We start from the raw sequence: 12,888 nt of genomic DNA on the forward strand, positions 1-12,888 counted from the left end.
AGGAAGGCTGTACCCGACTTGAGGAAGTATGTGGGTCCGAGTCGGTGCCAATCACTGATCATCCGTTCCCACTAATTCTACATTATCTCACTCCCTACACACTAGGGACAATTTAGAGGCCAATTGATTTACAAACCTGCACTTCTATGGAATGTGGGAGGAAACCGGAATACTCGGAGGAAACCCGTGCGGGAGAACGTACAAACTCCATACCGACAACACCCGGGGACAGGATCAAACCCAGGTCTCTGGTGTTGTAAGGCAGCAACTCTACCGCTGCGCCACTGTGCCACCCCGGAGTCCTAAAGAGTTTGCAGAAAAGATTTACGAACATGGTTCCAGGGTAAGAAATACGAGCTGAAAGGTGGCTGGTGGGTTGGAGAAACCAGACTGGAGAAAGTGTGTTTAAGAAGGAACTGCAGATGCTGGAAACTCGAAGGTAGACAAAAATGCTGGAGGAACTCAGCGGGTGAGGCAGCATCTATGGAGCGAAGGAAATAGGCAACGTTTCGGGTCGAAGCCCTTCTTCAGATGTGAGGAAGGAAGGGTGGGAGGAAGAAAGGAAGTGGTGGAGCCAGAGGGCTGAGGGAGAGCTGAGAAGGGGAGGTGGAAGTAAGGACTACCTGAAATTAGAGAAGTCAATGTTCATACCGCTGGGGTGCAAGTGTGGTTGTTCTTGAAGAAGTTTAAGAGGAGATTTGAAATAGATGTGAAAAAATCTGTCTGAAGGAGGGTCCCAACCCGAAACGTCGCTTCTCTATTCCCTCCACAGATGCTGCCTGACCTGCTGAGTTATTCCAGCACTTTGTGTTTTGCTCAAGATTCCAGCATCTGCAGTTCCTTGTGTCTACAAAATCATATGCTGGTACAGATTGGGTAAATAGATAAATAAGTGGTGTCTGTTAACAGATAAATCAAGGAACAGAGTGAACAGATTTAAAGTTTTTGTCAATCAGTCCAAGGTGATGTGAGGAGAAGCGATCTTTATATTGATAGCAGTAATGATCTGCAGGAAAAGTAACTGTTTATACAGCACTTATCATCTTAAACTCACCACCAGTTAGGGTGGAGGAAACAACCATAATTATGTCTTTCAAAGGAACTTGAAAAAACAATTTCAAGAATGGCTATATTGAATGTAGTTGACATGATATTTTAGCTAAAAACTGGCACAAGCGACTTAATGGGCCAAAGGGCCTATGTCTTTGCCCTAGCCATCCTTTAATTCAAGGCATTATGTGACAGCTTTATCGTGACACAGAATAGAATTCCTGTCCTTGTCCTCCAGCCATTCATTTCTCAGCTCCACTGGAATGTTTGGATGAAATGCTAAACAAGGCAGAAACTCAAAGTACTGCATGTATGCCGAGATTCATTCCAAATTATTGTATTCTGGGCAGAGCACTGATAATTAACTCCTGCATTCCCTCCCCTGCCCTCTCTCCCTCCTTCCCCAAACTAGTCTTCCTACCAATCTTGTATCCCTCTTGTTATCACACCTTCTCCAGCCAACAATGGGTCATTTAAGGCCTCCACTCTCCCTGAGGTTATCAGCAATGCGGCCTGACCCAGAGTTACTCCAGCTTTTTGTGTCCATCTTCGGTTTAATTCAGCTCGGATTTGTTCTGGCCTTTTCTTACCTCCAGTTTATTTTCCCCCTCCCCCCCCTCCTCGTCTACTTTCAGTCTGAAGAAGAGTTCTGACCTGAAACGTCACCAACTCCTTTTATCCAGAGATGCAGCCTGACCTACTGAGTTACTCCAACATTTTATATCTTTCGCTGTATACCAGCATCTTGGTTTCTTCCTACACACAGAGTACTGATAAATGTGGGGAAAAAACCCAAAGTGCTGGAGGAACTCAGTGGATCAGGCAGCATATGTGAAGGGAGTGAACAGACAATGTTTCGGTTGGGACTCTTCTTCAGTTTGATGAAGGGTCCCAACCAGAAATGTCATCTGTCCACTCCTCCACAGACCTTGCCTGACCCATCAGACGATTCAGGTTGGGATACTTTTTTATTTTGATCCACTGATTTCATAAGTTCCAGGAGAAGAATTAGGCCATTTGGCCCATCAAGTCTACTCCGCCATTCAGTAACACCTGATCTATCTTTCCCTCTCAACCCCATTCTCCTGTCTTCACCCCATAATCCCTGACAACCTTCTCCACCCTTCCTCCAGCACTTTGTGTTTTGCCTTGCGGTAAATTAACTTTTCCTCCTGATAGAAAATAATTAGACCTATAATGGTAAATTATACAAGTCAGTCAAACAGAGAAAGGACAATCTCACCTGCTTTGTGCTTCCAGCATTCTGTTTTTGTAATAAATTCCAGCATTGGGATTATTTTGTTGCCCACTATAGCCTAACAAAGCTAATTTCTTGACTTTTTATAGAGACTCATACAAAACACAGAGCCGTGTCCCTAAAACAACTATATTACAATTAAAACACAAAGTACGTGCTATAACAGCAGGATAAGCGCTCAACCAAGAAAACCAAGCCCAAAGCCAAAGTAGTATGTAAACTGATTATACCAACTTATGCTAAGGACAATAACCAACTCCATATGCAATTATCAGCTACCTATGTGTTGGATTGCAACCTTGTTGTGGTCGGAGAGCTTGTGTGTCTCAGTGACCCCTGGAGCTATGCCAGCGGGAGATTTGTCTCCTGTTAGGGTCTCCCATGCTGGACAGGTCGAAGGGTAGAGGCGAGACGAAGAGCGATCCACTGGTCCTCCAGGTTGGAGGTTGAGCACAGGGGCTAACAACCCTGTCTCGTAAAACAAATATGTTACGGAAACAGCGACTGAAGGAATCAACACTACTGGGCGTGATGGACTTCCAGGGCTATCGACAGATGTAGGATGAATGTCAATGGTGAAGAGAACCAGACAGCATCCCAAGAATAGCCCTGCACTGGACACCGGAAGGGAAAAGGGAAAGCGGGAGACCCAAAACCACCTGGCATCGTACTGTAGAGGAGGAAATGAAAACAATGGACCTGACCTGGGGTAGTGTCCAGAGGTTAGCCCAGAACAGACAAGAGTGGAGGACCTTTGTTGCTGCCCCACATGCCAGGAGGCATAATAGGCAGTAAGTAAGTATGTGCTAACAAGCACATTTTAAAAAAACTGATTGTGTAGATGCAAGTATATCATTAGGGTTTTCAAGTGGGCACCTCCCTTCTCTGGTGATTCGTTGAGTTAGGCCCATTACACCTCGGGAAGGCTCAACGGTTAGTTCCAGCGTCCCAGAACAACCATATCGATACCAGCTCTCACCAACTAAATAACACTTTGTTGAAATAATGGCCAACATTAACAAATTAGTTGTAGATGATGGCGCAAACGAGGTTGCAGATGTGTAGAGCAGTTTTCATTTGAACAGTTTTTAACATATTTATGTTCCTGCTCGTTCATTCCCATTTCATGATTCCCTCCACCATTTCCATTCAGGTGTACCTTAAATGAATCTTAATTCTTAAAAAACATTTTTTTATTTCAAATTGCAATTGTTAATGAAATACTGCCTATAGTGATAAGCAATGCATTTCTGAATTTATTAAAATATATTACTGTAGTTACACAGAAATCAACTTCAGAGAGTGTCATTATTGTAATACATCCCTCGTTTTTCACATATCATGCTGCAAAATCTGAAAATAATACATTTTATTGAGATCATGAAAAAAACTGAGATTCATTTTTTCTTATCACTGGATTTCACACTTGACGCCCCAATGATTTGTGAGTTAGAGCTTTTGTTTATAACTTAAATCGATTCGTAATGAATATATGTTACAGATCAAGTTCATTGCAGAGCATCTGTTCTTAAATACTTATTCCTTGGGCTGATGCTGCTCTTGCATCTGTTGGCACAGTGGACAGTGGTATAGTTGCTGCCTTGCAGCACAAGAGATCCGTGTTCGATCCGGTCTATGGGTGCTGTCTGTATGGAGTTTGTACATTCTCCCTGTGTGTCTGCGTGGGTTCACTCCATTTTCCTCCCACATTCCACTGTCGTACAGGTTTGTATATTTAGGAAAGAACTGCAGATGCTGGTTTAAATCAAAGGTAGGCACAAAATGCTGGTGAAGCTCAGCGGGTCAGGCAGCATCTCTGGAGAGAAGGAATGGGTGACGTTTCGGGTGACCTTCTACTGGCTGATGTCAGGGATAGAGATAGAATGTAGTCTGAGACAGTAAAGGGCCTGTCCCACTTACGAGACTTTTCAGCGGACTGTCTACGACCTTCAAGCTCGGCGGCACTGGACTGAAAAACCACGAGCTGGATCGACCGTCACCGTGGAGAACACGCGCACACACACACACAATGCAGTTTGGTTCAGTCTGAGGAAGCGTTTCAAAATGTCACCCATTCCTTCTCTCCAGAGATGCTGCCTGCCCCGCTGAGTTACTCCAGCATTTTGTATCTGCCCAGGTTTGAACGCTATGCATTCATAGAATCAAGTCATACAAAGTGCTCATCATTGAAATGTATACACAGAGAATAGTTGAACACATCACAATTTTTGAGAATATTACATTCACTGCATGTTACCTCACTCCAATAATGAAAAACAAAAATAAAAATATCCAAAATACCTTTGTGGTTTCAACATGACCTAAAATAGTAAGATTAAACGAGAACTTGCCAGTTTGAAGTTTGATCTGTATTTTATGAGGAGTTACGATGAGGGATTTCGTGAAGAACCCCGCTTCCACGCATGCGTGCCATACTTCAAAGCAGCGGTGTGAGGTCACAGGAACCTATAATGATCTAACATAGTAAGATTATCAAAGAGATACCAGTTTTTGATATGATCATACGAGGGTGGGAGCGGAGGGCACGAAATCCCTCATCGTAACTCCTCATAAAATACAGATCAAACTTCAAACTGGCAAGTTCTCGTTTAATCTTACTATTTTACTTCGGAGTCACGTGAGTGACTTCGTGAAGATTTCAAAGCTCTGTGACCTCATGCCGTGGAACGAGTCCATGCTTCACAACTGCCTTGGGTATTGGGAGAGAGCATCATTAGTAGTTTTAAAACACAATTATACAAAGAGTTGTGTGGTATAACGAAAAAATATAACACTTTTTAAAATTTTGAGAATCATAACCCTGTAACCTATCGGGCAAATTATTTTGTTGAACCTAAAATGTTTTCTTAATACAATGATGGCTCCAAATAAACTGGTTTATTATACAACCTGTGGAAAAACCCTTTTTTAAAATGACCCTCCTGCCATTCTGGGGATTTGGTCTGTGGGTACCTGTACAATATTGCTGCGGATGTTGCTGCAGTCCTGGTGGAATGAGAGTTGGAACATCAGTGTCTATTCCTGCCATTTTGAGCCACCTTGATATAGTTTGAGTCGTGACCCTATCATGCAGTTTCTTGTAAGAGATAAACAACTCCATACTCTGACCTCGAATGTTCCGAGTATATGCTATGTATTGTTAGATGTGTCTTGTTATACACAGTCGTTTGCCATATGGGTGTACCATAAAATCAAACCCTAGACCCGAGGAACCCGATCTGTTTTCTTTTATTAAATCCTGTATGACAACACCAGTTTCTCGGTGAGATGATCAGGGAGTCCAGGCTCTGTTTGCTTAATGGCTGGACTTGTTGTGCGGTAAATAACACCATGAGCATAACCATCTTCCTGGTCTGTTACTGAGGTGACAACGCTGTTATGAGCTACAAGCTCCTCAGCATGTTGAGAAAACGACACCCACGTCCCAGATTTCGGAGTACCTGGTTTGCTTACCAGGGGTGCGCTCCCACCGCGTGCCGTTCCGATCCTTGTGATAGGTAATTGGAGAGTGCACTTGTGGCACTATTAATGGCACTGTAGCTCCATCGATTATCCTAATGGAGGCTTGTTAAAATCCCAATACGGCCAGAATGTTTTTGGCCGAGATTGTTGTCCAAGCAGTATATGCCCCATTTCTTGATGTGTCCAAGGTACTGCTTCCGTGTTGACAGTCTTAGTGCAGATGAGATGAGATTCATCGTCCTGTCTGACAGTATAGTGGGTCTGTTAGACTCTACAAATCAATAAATCCATAGTGTTATGGCATGGAGTCTCCAGTCACTGGATAAATCAACAATTTTTTTTTTTTTTTTTTTGGCAATGTTCATAGGGAACATGGTTCTAACACCATCCCCTGTAAGACTGAAAACCATGATTGAGAAGGTCAGTCGGGTACTCTGAAAATTCCAGATGCCGAGTGTGGTTGAATTTACCCTAGTACCCCATTGATGGGTCCGAACGGGGGAAAACCTCACCCTATGGCTTATTTACATAACAATGCCAAGCTGGTTTACGAATTTTAGTACATAATATTGGGGCTAATGATTGCCCCTTTTGTAAGCTCTATATTGCCAAAGTTCCTCTATTGAGTCAATGCCTGCCATATAGAAACCCGCAACTGACACCAAGTCTTTATCAATAATAAGAGCATCCATCTTAAAATGAATATCTAGAACAAATGTGTTTAGGGTTAAATCAATGATAATCCTGCAACCCTACTCTATTTTATTTTAATAAATATGTTCAATCCAATCTTTCGTGTACAAATCTTGTAGCACCATGTGGGTTTTAGATTGTTTGGTTTATGCAAGGACAAAATGCCCTTCTGGTGTATGATGTACTGTGGTTATTGGGATGAGAAAAACCCTATCAGATAACCCTGAATACTGCTGAGATTATATGAATCTGTAGTGATTATATACCATACATAACTGTAGTGTTGCAACCTCCCCTACCCTCGTAGGTCCCTATTTTAACAGAAGAAAATAAGGTTCTGGTTTAATATTTCTTGTTCGGGGTTGTGTGGGAGGTTTAGGCTTCCGCATCTTCCAGGGTGGCCGCCCTGGCCATACCCTAAAACGGATCCTGCAGGTTATATTGATTTCTGACACTGCTACTGGTATGAGCCACATTTTTTATGGCCTTGCCTGTGGCTGGTATCATGCTCCAAAATAGGCCCTTGCGCTGGCCTTAATGAGCCCCAGTGTCTTGGCTTAGTCCACACACGGTTCTTTGTTTGCAAATGGTAGCATTTTTGGGGTCCTAGTGCTGGCTGAATGGCCGCCTTCCACTTGTAGTTCAGGTCATATTGCATATTATTAAACAGATCTAGTGCGTCTTGATGGTCTTTGGTTACCTACGTTTAGTCCAGGGTACGGGTGTGTGCTATGATGCCTTCCGTCAATCCCTTGAAGGTTCTCTGGATCTTGAGGTCCTGGTTCCTGATGTTCGTCCATATGCTGCCAAATGCATTGGTTTACACTGGGCACCTGTAATGCCTCACCGTTGCCAGGTGGCAGATGTCTGGCCAGTGTTTGTAAATTTTTTCCCTTGTTGGCGTATGTGGCCAGACATATAGTAATACTATTGCCATCCTGGATCCAAGTCTACCCATGTTTGACTTGGCTAAAGTAATCAGCCACCATGTCCAGCAGAGTCCCTGCTGTGTTAGGATCATGGGACGCTGTATTACCAGGCTCTGGCCCATCAGGGTCCTGCCTACTCTTTTTTATAGAGTTAGAGATCTCTAGGGTCCCGCACGGGGTACCCCTGTGGGGCTTAACTGCTGCCCACTAGTCTTTTGTTCTGCGGACCCCTCTTGCAAGTCAACCCAGAACTGACCCACAGTGCTCCCCTCTGATGGGGTAGAAGCATTGTGCAGCCCTCAAAGAGGTACTGCTGTGGTGTTATCACGTTGGAGCAAGGCTCCATACACCGCTTCTTCCCGCTCCAGCCCTCTCGGGCGCTGGTTGCCGGTGGTTTTATGCAAAGTCGGACCCTTCTGAGTCCACTACCTTGTTTAATTTGTGTCTAGCCTACCGCTCGGTCACATGGATCTGGCCGGTGCGGGGCCGACATCGGGCACAGCTGATCCCACTATGGTTGATCCAAGTGCCGCTGGCTGCTGCTGGCTGCCCACCTGTTCCATGGTCCTCCTTCTCCAGTTTTGTCCTTCCTTCCGTGAAGTGGATATGGCCGGTGAGGGGGATAACTGGCACAGCTGCTTCCATCTATTCCTTTAACCTGGCTTCAACGCTCTCAGCACTCCTGGCTGCTCCTTTATCTTAGACCCCTGGGACCGACCCCCGTACTGACGGTACTGGTCCCTAGTGGTCGTTGCAGCCGGCCAACCCCACTCTAATGCCCTCAATTCTGGGCACTCCTACTTATATGGTCCTTAGCTAAGGGACATATAAGACATTAAAACTGATGATAACAGCTACTATAGTTTTTATTTAATATATATGGTCCGTAGATAAGGGGTGTATCAGATATTAAACTGATAAGAACAGATACTACACTTGCTCTTAGCCAAAAAGCCGAGAAGCGATTATTGTAACTAAAACCCCGATGGGACTGACCCTGGTACTCACATACTGGTCCCTTGTAGTAGATTGCAGCCAGTCAACTGCAAAGTCCTTTGCTGTCGAGAAATGAACTTTCTCACCATGCTGGAGCGAAGTTGGGCACAGGTGTTTTTCCCTCTCCGGGAATCGATGTGCCCATGCTGCTCCTGCCGTTGCCAGCTCCTCACGAAGTGCCAGCTGCCACTGCTGCTGCCTGTGCTGCTGCCGCTGTCTGTGCTCCTGCCGCTGTTAGTGCTGCTGCAGCTGCCGGTGCTCCTGCAGCTGCCGGCTCCCACTGCTGCTGCCGCTGCCGCTGCCGCTGCCGCTCCTCCGCGGTTCTCCCGCCGGCCTTACATGGACCTGGTCCATGTCTGCACCTAGAAGGTAAGTTGAAGGAAACGCAGGGTCTCTTACCTGCTGTTCCCGACTTTCCTTCTCCCGCTGGTGACCGTCGTTCCCTGTGTCGGGTTCGAGCCGCTTGGACCGACCCCGGTGTTCACGGGCCTGGTCCTTCGCGGCAGTTCCGCAGCCGGTAACCCCGGCTGTACCTATGGATCCCCTGGACCCTGGGCCTTACCTTTTGAAGAAGGTTTTCAGCCCGAACGTCCCGTTCCGACTCCATCAGTGCCGCTGCACTCGCTGAGTGTTCCGAGCCCCTCGCTGGTCCGAGCTGTCTGTCCCGCAGCCTCTGCGCTGGCTGCTACCGACTGCTCCCAAGCCAGTCTCGTTTGAGACTGGCATAGGGACCTTTTTTACTTTGCTTCCCGCCCGGCCGAGAGGTGAATTTTGCCGGTGCGGGAGCAAAGTCGGGCTCAGGTTGTTCCCCTCCAGGGAAACTCGTGCTGTTGCTGCTGCTGGCTGCTCGCCCTCCACGGGTCTCCCCGCCGGCTTTCCGCAGCCACCTAAAAGTAAGTAGTAAAAAAGGAACGCAGAGTCTCTTACCTGCTGTTCCCGACTTTCAAATTCTCCCGCTTGGGGAACGCCGTTCCCCCCTGTGTGACTCGTTGCAATGCGTGTAGCGATATGACACGCATGCGTGGAAGCGGGGTTCTTCACGAAGTCACTCACGTGACTCCGAAGTAAAATAACTCTAGTTGCTCCCCTATATTTTATGCACCTCTCTTCTCCCTCTTCCATAAAAAATCCACAGACTCTGCTGCTAGTAGCCCAGCTGGACTCGCTGCCTGACCCGCTGAGTTACTCTAGCACTTTGTGCATTTTGATATTGTTTTCTACCTTGTGTGTGTTCCTTCTGTAGAATTTTACCTTGTTTGGCACCAGGTACTTTGTATTCATATGGTACATGAATCTCACTTTGTCTTGGCTCTTGCACAGCTCATCTTCTTCAATCCATTAACTTCTGATATTCTCTTCCTGGTGTAACCGTTGTAAAAAAGATTTTTCAAATCTTACCATGCACACTAATTCAGGGTATTTCCTTATCAGCCACTCATGATGCTGTCTTCAAGCCCACTTGTTGAAAGCTAATAATTCCCCTGTCCCACTTAGGAAACCTGAACGGAAACCTCTGGAGACTTTGCGCCCCACCCAAGGTTTCCGTGCGGTTGCCGGAGGTTTTTGTCAGTCTCCCTAATGGTCGAAAGTGGTTTCCGTTTCTTCTATGTTCTATAGAAGTCCATATAAACCCCTCTACAGTATACTTGTTTACCTCCTCAAATAATTCAATCAGATTGGTTAGACAAGGTATACCCTATACAATTCAATGCTGGCTATCTCTAATTAGTTTCTGCCTTCCTAGTGATCATCACCCCTGTCCTTCAGCATGTTTTCAATCACTACTGAAGTCCAGCAATTGCCAGGCTTTTCCCTGCTGCCCTTCTTGTACAGGAGGACCACATTTAGTTAGTAGACACAAAAAGCTGGCATAACTCAGTGAGTCAAACAGCATCTCTGGAGCAAGGGAATATTCCTTTTCTCAAGAGATGCTGCCTGTCCTACTGAGTTACTCCAGCTTTTGTGTCTATCTTCAGTTTAATCTAGCATCTGCAATTCTTTCCTACACATCACACACCACGCTGACCATCAAGCACTCGTTCACACTAGTCCTATGTTATCTCACTTTTGCATCCACTCCCTACACTTTGGGGAAATTTACAAAGGGCCAATTAACCTACAAATCCGCACGTCTTCGGGATGTGGGAGGAAACTGGTGTACCCGGAGAAAACCCATGAGGTAAAGGGGAGAATGTGCAATTTCCACACTGGTGATCAGCATCAAACTCGGGTCTCCACTGCTGTGAGGCATTGACTGCATGACAGATAGGCAGGATAGGCAGTTACTTAAACTAATAAAGAACGTTATTATAAAAAACAAACACTGCAAGACAGGCAGTAATTCTCTTGGTCAGCTTACAGGCTTCTCCACAGGTAGAGATTGGTGTGGAAAATTCTGTCCAATACATACAGAAAGCAGGCACTTGCAAAGTACAATTCTTAAAATTGTACCGAAGAATATTATTCATGCCACATACTTTGTGGTTTCTATTACCAGATAATTAGTGGACATTAATTCGTTTCAGCAATGTGTTTATCAGAATTTCAAAAATCTTATTTAGAGATTTCCAACTCAGGTGGAAATTAGCTCAGAGAACTTTCAAAACTGCCTATTTCTTCTTACCTTACCTCAGGTAATCTTTCTATATTGATTTCTCCAACTTCAAGTAACCCTTGCATCCCCTCTTTCTCCGTCCCTCCCCCACCCTAGTCATTGTACTAGTTTCACTGTCGCCCTGGTGAGTTTCATTGCATGTATAACTCGTTTCACCTAACCCGAACAATGTAGCATTTTCTTTATCATCCTTACTTTTTTGCATATCTTTCATTCATTTGTTCTATTTATCTCTCTACATCATCATCCATATCTCGCGTTTCCCTTTCCCGACTCAGTCTGAAGGGTCTTGACCCGAAACTTCTATTCCTTTTCTCCCGATGCTGTCTGACCCGCTGAGTTAACTCCAGCTTTTTGTGTCTATCTTCGCTTTAAACCAGCATCTGCAGTTCCTTCCGACACTTTCTAATTTAATACCCATCTTCACTCTCATTGCCAGTAGACGGCAGTGGGAAACATCTTCCTCCAGCTTCCCGTCAGTGTCCTAATGAATGAACCCGATTGTTCCCGATGTTGGGGAAGTCCAGAACAAGGGGTCACAGTTTAAGGATACGGGGGAAATCTTTTAGGACCGAGATGAGAAAAACATTTTTCACACAGAGAGTGGTGAATCTATAGAATTCTCTGCCACAGAAGGTAGTTGAGGCCAGTTCATTGGCTATATTGAAGAGGGAGTTAGATGTGGCCCTTGTGGCTAAAGGGATCAGGGGGTATGGAGAGAAGGCAGGTACAGGATACTGAGTTGGATGATCAGCCATCATCATATTGAATGGCGGTGCAGGCTCGAAGGGCCGAATGACCTACTCCTGCACCTATTTTCTATGTTTCGATGAACTTGGGCTTGGAAAATGGCAGCAAAACATTGTGCGTGCATGCGGGCTCAGTAGACTATTTCTGTACAATTTCTAATCGGGGATGGTATGGCAATACATTACTGGACGAGTCCGCGCTGACAAGCGATCACTCTACACACTTGCACTATCCTCCACTCTAGGGACAAGTTTACAGAAGCAAATTAACCTACAAAATCTGTACGTCTTTGGAGTGTGGGAGGAAACCAAAGCATCCGGAGAAAGCCTATGTGGTCACAGGGAGAACGTACAAACTCCTTATAAGAGAGCATCTTTAGTCAGCATCGAACATGGACGTCTCGCGCTGTAAGGTTGCAACTCTAGCGCTGTGCCGGCCGTGTCGATTCAAGGCTGCATCCCAGCAGACGCTGTGAGTGGGGAAACTATTACTAGGAACTAACAGCATTTGATCCATGTGTTGACTGATCACCCAGACCCTGTAGTCTCCCTCACCACCTCCTACTGGATGGGATGGAAGCTGCTGCCTCTCCATCTCTTTGGCTGCACAGCTCCATTTCGCCATGGTAGCAAACTAAACAATGGTCACCAATCTTTGAGTTTGAGCAAAGAGATGGGGAGCAGGGAGGTAGCAACTTCCACCACAACCAGCTGTGGGTCAGGTGACTAACTGGTACCACATGAAACAGTAGCTGGTAGTTTCCAGCAAAACCAACACTCAACGTGTTTGGTCGGGCAGTCTCCTGGCTGACCTCGCCCTTCACAACCAACATCTCTGGCACCAAATCTTGGGTATAAGAGTGCTAGCGGAGGACAAAAGTTTGTGCCTGTTTATAGCACAGTATAATTGTCGGGAACTCAGCTCACTAAAATATAATGCCATAATGATCCTCAAGGACCTGATCCCATTACTATGCTTGTTCTAGGAATGCATCCTTTACACCAAATGTGAACGGCAACTACTTAATTTTGTTTTAACCAAGGCATGTGTCGTTTGTCAGATGCTTGAGTACTGCATTAATAACAAGAGTTTGAAGTTTCCCTGATATTAATTTG

General features: G+C 45.4%; 1 pseudogene; it reads right to left on the reverse strand.

Annotated features, from left to right (window-relative positions):
- Window positions 1–8,271: 8,271 nt before the first annotated feature.
- LOC129709552 (U2 spliceosomal RNA) lies at window positions 8,272–8,379 on the reverse strand (annotated as a pseudogene).
- Between the last annotated feature and the right edge of the window lie 4,509 nt (window positions 8,380–12,888).

This window comes from Leucoraja erinacea, chromosome 25, assembly GCF_028641065.1.
Source record: "Leucoraja erinacea ecotype New England chromosome 25, Leri_hhj_1, whole genome shotgun sequence".
Lineage (NCBI taxonomy): Eukaryota > Metazoa > Chordata > Chondrichthyes > Rajiformes > Rajidae > Leucoraja > Leucoraja erinaceus.